We start from the raw sequence: 6,872 nt of genomic DNA, 5'->3' as shown, positions 1-6,872 counted from the left end.
GAGCAAATGCCCTAAAAGCCATCTGTTCTACCCTGGCCAGAATCATGATTCCTTGGAGGCAAGGAAATAAGACTGAATAATCAAGAACTGTAGTAATTGTCTTGCAACAACTTCTTAATCATGGCATGCAGTTTCACCTTAGGTTTGGTGCTAACAGATGGTCACTGAAAGAGTTACTCCTGATCTCCTGCCACCCACCTTTCTCCTCCATGTGTCTAGCTTCAAACCCATGCTCTGGATTCTTTACAGCATGTCTAGCAATTGTGAAAGCCTGAGATGAGGCAGTTTGGCTTACTGATAGGATGGAAAACTAGTGTTAGTTTTCTGTGAGATTGGTTTGCTGAACCAGCTCATGCTGCTGCTTCCCGATTGGACCTGACACAAGTGGCAGAAGCACGTGAAGTGGTGGGAAGAGGTCAGACTACTACTTTTGGCCGCAGCTGACCATTAATTTAGGTTAGATGTAATATGAAACTGCATCTAGCCAGAAATAGATGGCAGAAAATGATGTCAGAAAATGATTGATGACAGAATGATTGACGTATGAAATGTGGAGATTATCATCTACAAACTAGGACAGATTAAGTAGATCAGGTAGGCAAAAGTTAGAAGAAAGGAATAGAGACCTTACTGCTGTTCTCCTAAAAGTTGCCTATGAAGTCTGTGATGAAGAATGAGCTAGAACCTTTTCAGGGATGTATCCATTCTGTGAAGTAGTCTGAAGCCAATTTATTGTTTCTGGAGGCTTTTGAAAATTTTCTGGTTTGGAGTTTGTTTCTTTTTCCTTCCATAGACTAGGATTGTACTGGATATATATTTTGGAGTTGGCAAAAAAGTCATGGAGTCTAATACTCCAAAGGCATTGCAGTATTTTAGCAGGGCTTTTGAGGCTGTGAAGGAGGTGATTGCATTAGCAGTATTCCAGCTGATGGGAAAGGCTGTCTGCTTTCTTGAGCAATGGTGTGTTCTCCACACTATTTGAGAATACGGAAAGCTGAACTTCATTTCTTAAAGCTTGCTTGCGAGATCTCTTTGTGCCTCAGTATTGCTTTGTGTCCCCTCTCAACAGTTAAGGGTTTCATTGTGGAAGGTTCCGTTTTTAATAGGTATTGAAACATTTAGTTACAGAATTATTGAGGTTGGAAGGGACATCTGGAGATTGTCTAGTCCAACCCCTCTGCTCAAAGCAGGGTTGGCTACAGCAGATTACTCAGGAGTGTGTCYAGTCAGGTTTTTAATATCTCCAAGGATGAAAACTCCACAACCTCTCTGAACAACATGTCCTCGTTTTTTCACCACTCTCGCAGTAAAAAAAAGTTTTTTCCCTATCTTCAAATGGTATTTCCTGTATTGCAGTTTGTGCCCATTGCCTCTTGTCCTGTCACTGGGCACTACAGAGGAGAGTCTGGCTSCATCTTCTTTATGCCCCCTTCATCAGGTATTTATTCACATGGATAAGATCCACCTCAGAGCCTTCTCTTTTTGAGGCTAAGCGCAATCCCAGCTCTCTCAACTCTCTCCACATGACGGATGCTTCAGTCCCTTAATCATTTTTGGGTCTCTTCACTGGTCTTGCTCCACTTTGAGACTTTCTCCTCTTGGGGAGCCCAGAACTGGACACAGTACAACTTTGCAGAAAAGGACCTGAGGGTCCTCATGGACAACGAGTTGAACATGGACCAGCACTGTGCCCTTGTGACGAAGAAGGCCAACAGCATCTTGGCTACATTAGGAAGAGCGTTGCCAGCAGATCGAGGGAGGTGACCTGCTGGCAACACACCTCTTAATTTAGCACAGGATTCAGTTTGCCGCCTTTGTCACAAGGGCGCAGTGCTGGTCCATGTTCAACTCGTTGTCCATGAGGACCCTCAGGTCCTTTCCTGCAAAGCTGCTTTGCAGCCAGTTGGCCCCCAGCCTGTACGGGTGCATGGTCTTATTTCTCCCTGCGGTCAAGACTCTGCACTTCCCTTTGATGAATTTCGTGAGGTTCCTCTCTGCCCATTTCTCCAGCCTGTTGAGGTTCCTCTGACTGGCAGCACACCCATCTGGTGTATCAGCCGCTCCTCCTGGTTTTGTATTATCTGTGAACTTGCTGAGGGTGCACTCTGCCCCAGCGTCCAGGTCATTAATGAAAGGTGTTAAGAGTACTTGCCCCAGTATCAATGGCAGGGGTATGTCACTAATGACTGACCTTCAGCTGGACGTTGTGCTGCTGATCGTGCTTTGAGCCCAGCAGTTTCTCCAGTTTTCAGTCCACATCACTGACCACTTAGTCTCTACTTCATCAATTTGTCAAAGGATGTTGTGGGAGCCTGCATTGAAAGCCTTGCTACAGTCAAGATAAGCGTTATCTGCAGCTCTTCCCTTGTCCACCAAGCCAGTCATCTCGTCATGGAAGACTGTTAGGTAAATCCATGCTGACTACTCCCAATCACCTTCTTGTCCTTCATATGTTTGGAAGTGGTATCCAGGATTCGTTGCTCCTTTACCTTCCCTGGGATTGAGGTGAGGCTGTCTGGCCTGTAGCTCCCCGGATACTCCTTCTTGCCTTTCTTGAACATAGGAGTGACGTTTGCTTTCTTCCAGTCCTCTGGAAACTCTCCCAATCACCATGACCTTTTAAAGATAATTGGGAGAAGCCTTGCAATGACATTGGCTGGCTCCCTCAACACTTGGTATTGCAAGCTCAGGATGAGTTATTAAGGTTAATCCCTCTTAGCTACCGGAAAGTAAGACCAGACAATTTGTATATAATCAATGTTTTAGAGAAAAAATTGGTGAAAGTTGTTTCTCCTTTTCCATTCTGAGAAGTGGTAAAGGGCAACAGAAACTTCAAGGTGGGTTGAAACAACAGGCTCCAACATTTATATATATATGCACACATACATATATAAAAACATGTAAGGTATAGATAAAACCAAAGGATGCTGCCTGGCTGTAGAGCTTGGGTATCGAGCATACCCTATAGTACTTGCTGAGGATCCCAGCATAGGATACCTGTTTTTCCTAATTGAGGTTCACCTTTATGCAAGGCTTCTACAAGTCTTTCTGTCTGTGGGCAAGTCCTTGGCAATGGCTGAAAGGGAAGCTGTGCTTTCGGGGTTCGTTTCCCTGCCCCCTTGAGGGCTAAACCATTATACCATGCTAGATTCTGTTTGCTGAAACTCATGCTACCCTTAATTCACAGTAAGCTGAATGCTACCTTTCCCTCAGGATCTGTGTCCCATCTGCTGATGCTATAAAGAAAGCAGAGTAGCAGAGTCTCAGTTATTTTTGCTTCTCCACGATTGCTCTTGTGCTCTAAGTTACAATTATTTTTCAGGACATGAGTATAATCCTACTATGAGCCTCTTCTCACTGACCATCCTGATTTCTACAGTTTTGGAGGTGCAGCTGCCTGATTCTCCCGTTATACCTGGCTTATAACCTCTGTTTTCTTCCTGCCCTTCCTTCTGACCTAAGACTTTTCCCCAGAACTTTCCTTCCCAGGTTGGGCCTGGGTGTCTTTCCCATAGTTGGTCCAGCCAGAATTTGCAGGTTGGTTATCGTTGCAAAGCTGAGACTAACACTATTGATTTATAAATGGTATGGGAGCAGAAACCGTTTTCCAACTGAGAGTCTCTTTGAAATGCCTTTTTCACATCAAAAAATAAGAGGAGGAAAGGAGAGCAGTTATTTAGCCTTAACAATAGTGTTAACACTAGATTAGAGATAACCTGGCTGTGAATAAATGCAATGAATCTTGGAAGGAGGTATTTCGTCATCAGGAGTGTTAGCTTACGTGAGAGCCTTCTAATAATTATGCATTCTAATAGCCAGGCAGAAAAAATAGTTTTAGGATGGCATTTGCAGGGTTTGTTTTTATTAAATAACACGGTTTATATCTCAAAATAGAATAATTTAAGGGCTTTATGAGTCACTAAATCCAGCTCTCTGTTCTATGAGGGTAGAATCATTACTGGAATATCTTTCAATGTAAATCATGGRGATATTTTTTCTCTTCTTATCTTTACCTGCTTTCCTCTTTCTGTTTTAGGGCAACTTGGTATTCAAGTCCCTTGATTTTTGTGAGAGCAGCCTATATTGTAATGATGAGTCGTTATTTGAACCTTGCAGAAACCTGGATGCAAAGTGTAGTGATACTGCTGTACTATGTCAGTAGTTTTTTAAAAGGGGACACTGGGACTCCGGAGAGGGTAGGGGGCTTGCACAGCTTGCGTCTGACTTCGGCACAAGCCACCGACTGTGCAGAAGCATCTCTGCTTTACTCTGGGGATGTGCTCGCCTGCCTTGTTTCACTTTTGCTAGGTTGTTGCAGTTAATACGAACAGTTTAGCATCAGGTGTGTTTCTGCTGTGAACTCTCTTTCGATGATACTGGTTCCTTTTGCTGTATTAGCTGTGAGCTGCATTTGAAATGGTCATTTCATTTGTAATTGTTGTGTGAGAATTATTAATGGAGACCTGGTCCTTACTTTAAAACTTTCTGAAATACTTCTTAATGATGTTTCTCTTCCTCTTATTTTTCCTTGCACTGAACATGTAATGTTGTCTACTTTATTCCCAGCATTGTCTGACAGAAATAAGCAGTTTGAATTTGTTAGCTTTCCCGCCTGTGATTTTTGCAAAGAATATGCTAAGACTTTGTTATTTTACACTAATAATTGTGTATTGCATATTATGTATTACCCAGTTTTGTAAGTTTATCAGACAGTCCAACGTACCAAATTGACAGGGGACATTGCAGGCTGGTTTTGATATTCAGCTTTAGTTCAATATGTGCTAGTAATATTGTACACTGGAATTTGTTCAGATACTCTTTGAAAAGAAAGATTTTTTTAAGCTGTAGTCATTAGTGAAGCTTCCTTTGGCATTGTGGAATTTAATTTGGCAAAAATGTTTTTAATGCTCACCCATTATATGAATTTCAGTCTCCCGAATGATGCAGATATGGTTAGTCTTGGCTGTTGTGCGCAGTACTGCCTTTTAGAGTGAACTACTTAAAAAGATATTTATTGCAAGTCAGCAGTGATATTGCACATAAACTAAAAATAATTGGATATTAGTAGGTATGAGAAAAATAGACTGCAGCGCCTCTACCTGAGAACAGTTTATATAGTCTGTATTTTTTTTAGGATGTGTGATGTTAGGAGAGCAAAACTTCTTGTCTATTGTATCTCTCTCCTCCCTTCAGGCAAACATTGAAGATGTGGTTTTTACCCCTCTTATGTACCAGTTTCTGCTTGACACAGGCAAATATATTTTGAGTTTTCATCTATACACTTCAGACTCTCTTAAAATGTTTGTATGTAAATGAATTTTGATTAGTGATTCCTAAGAAGAGGTATTTCTTCTCTCTTAGAAAAATTGCTAATATAAAAATTTTATAATTACACAGATTTTTTTTTTTATTTTAGTTTTTGCTTCACTCTGTAGGTGTCTTGGGTGGAAGTGGCTTGTCCAAGTGACTTGGCCTTATGAGGTGAAATCAAGGAGAAGGAAAGTGCTTTAGAAAATCTTAGAACAGTAATACAAGTTTTTACTTGAGTTTAAATTTACCACTTTTTAATATAATATCTTCTTTTAATTGTGAATATAATTCCAGATGTACAGATACTGAATTTCAGTAGGAGTACAATCTAGATACAGTATTATGCATAAACATAAACATCTACTGTGAATGTGCAAATTGAGGTTTTCCAAATTATTTCTTGGCCTAATGCAGGCAGGTTTTCATGAAGACAGCATTGTATATTATGTAATACAATATATCCTTGATATAAAACAGTATCTCAGTTTCCAAAATGTGGCAGAGAGAGGGATACTGCAGCTCTCTAAAGTAAAAGGTCAGTCTTTCTAATGTTGAAAAAAACCAGTCCATTAGATAGTGTTTCTTAAAATAGTTGAACCATTTGCTTGAATTTTCAAAACAAATGAAGTTGCATGTTTGACATATGTATATCAGTCCAGGAAGTTAAAGATTGACAAAATTATAAGCAAAGGAAAGCAGAATTTTATAATGGAAGTTGTTCATTCTGATTATAACTATAAGGTTACCAAGCACGGTAGCCAAAGGATCTCTCTGTTACATAAAGGTTGTTGTGGAAACGTGGATTTTTTTCTGTACTGCAGAAAATATATTTGTTTTGTAGTCTGTGATTTGTATTTATTTGTGTTATAATAATACCTCGGAAGAAAGTCTGGCTTGCAAAATAATTTCTGCCTTTTCTCACAGTTGGGTTAGAGATTGAGATGAAATTGCTTTTTCCTTTTGCTCTATGAGGAATCCTCATTGTGACTTGTAATCATCTTCTACATTTGTGTATCTTAATTGAAATACAAACAGGGAATTTAGGTATTGAATAGCATGTAGTTTCAAATATGAAGAACAACTTATCTTAAACTGTACTTCCACTGTCAATGTAATCTGGCATATATCTGAGCTGTAGAAAAGGAAATTTAGTACACAGAATTAGATCAGAGCGGTATCTGTTAAAAACTAACTTATGAGTACTGTTAGTTTTCGGTTTTGTATTGGCACAAAGGAAGGAGTGGGAATGAGCAGGCAGAGATGGAGAGAAGGTAGCATTACCCGGTCTGCCAGTAGCACCAATTAATGCCATACTCAGCTGATGGTGGAATTGTAATGTTATTTTTAGGAATGAATGATTTGCTTTATTTTRTACTTTCATGAACTCAATTACTGCATCTCAAAATGGGCAGTTCTTCCAATTATTCTTCCTGAAATAGAGCAAAGGTATAGATATATAAAGGAGAAAATGGATGCTATTTATCTTATGTTGCTTCGGAGTTGCTATGGTGCTGTATTAGTAAATATATTATTTGCAGTAGCTTGCTCATGTATAACCTTTT

This window comes from Apteryx rowi, unplaced genomic scaffold (assembly GCF_003343035.1).
Source record: "Apteryx rowi isolate R43461 unplaced genomic scaffold, aptRow1 scaffold_39, whole genome shotgun sequence".
Taxonomy (NCBI): Eukaryota; Metazoa; Chordata; class Aves; order Apterygiformes; family Apterygidae; genus Apteryx; species Apteryx rowi.
Note: the sequence above shows the minus strand (reverse complement) of the source record.